The following is a 1,336-nucleotide window of genomic DNA, read 5'->3' on the forward strand; positions in this document are numbered from 1 at the left end:
TACAGTCATAGAATGCTATGCAGATTGCAGCCCTGCATGGTGCAGAGGGACTAGACAGAAGCTTAGCTTGGTGCAGGGTGCAAAGCCAACTTTTCAGGGGGTGCAAATTTAAATAAATAAGGATTATTGGTGCAATTATTAAAATTTGAGTGTGGTCAGCTGCACACCCTGGGTCCAACGTGGGTCCGCCCCTGTTTAAAAGGAATCAAATGGTTTGTGGTAGTGTCAGAATTTGCACCTAAGCATGTTGATTAAAGTTAGATTAGTGATGTTTAGAGTTCATTACTTTTCTTTTGTGGGGTACAAATTCACAGTCCAAAATTGCTTTGAAAAAAGTGTGTACTTTTTACTATATTATTTCTTTGGCATTTCATTATTAAACATAATTATACTAATTGTTTCTTTGATATGTATGTGTACTAAATTATTGGCTAACTGGTATATTGACTGACACCTTGATGTCTTGACAGTTTGGGTTTTGGTCCCTTGTATTAAAGAACTAATTTATGGTCCCTTGTTATCTTTTGAAGTGATCATCTTGATCGTCTTGTATTTTAGGTTAACCACTGATGTTATAGCACCATCCCCATGGAAGATTCACGTGGAAGGGTAAGTTACTCCTAATTTAGTACGTACTAGGATCATATTGTTTTAAAGCCAAATGTTATTCCGACCTTGATCTCATTTTAATATAGATGGGAGAGGGCCAATAAATCCTAAGGGATTGTAATATTACAATAATCTCATCAATGAACTAACAAGCCGAGGTTCTTTTGCAAACTAGTTTTACCTTAAAAAGTTCAATTGGAGTTGTCAGCTGCAGATTGGGATCTACCACAAGCACTTGAAGACGAATATGGAGGATGAGTTAGTCGAAGAATTATGTATGGTTTGTAAACTATAAGATATAGTTTGTTTTATTTTATCTTGTCTTAGATAGGAGATCAAATTAAACAAACTATATCTAACACATTGGAAAAAAATGTAGTTATTGTATTTTGTAAATTGTGAGTAATTTATTTTCCCTAAAGTGTATTTTTACTCTATATTTGTGAGTAATTTGTTTTGAGAATTTGGATGTAACTAGTATTTTTAAGAATATAGTTACTGTACTAAATTTATATGGATCAATTTTATGTATTTTATTGAATAATATGTGATAGTTATGGATGCAATTAAATTTATATTAATTTTTTTTTTTTAAAAAAATTCACATTAGAAAATGAAAAACTAGGTGAAATACTACGAATTAGAGAGGGAAAAAATCCCTCACAAAAATACATTCTTTTAAATTAGTGACGGAAATTTGTCCCTCATAAATATTTCCCTCACTATT

General features: G+C 31.9%; 1 long non-coding RNA gene across 1 annotated transcript; it reads left to right on the forward strand.

The window, feature by feature from the left end:
• Positions 1 to 200: 200 nt before the first annotated feature.
• Positions 201 to 974, forward strand: LOC123897407. The gene is made up of 2 exons (XR_006805019.1): positions 201 to 609; positions 696 to 974. It is a non-coding gene; the product is annotated as an uncharacterized LOC123897407 (long non-coding RNA).
• The last annotated feature ends 362 nt before the right edge of the window (positions 975 to 1,336 follow it).

This window comes from Trifolium pratense, linkage group LG1 (genome assembly GCF_020283565.1).
Source record: "Trifolium pratense cultivar HEN17-A07 linkage group LG1, ARS_RC_1.1, whole genome shotgun sequence".
In the NCBI taxonomy this organism is placed as follows: domain Eukaryota; kingdom Viridiplantae; phylum Streptophyta; class Magnoliopsida; order Fabales; family Fabaceae; genus Trifolium; species Trifolium pratense.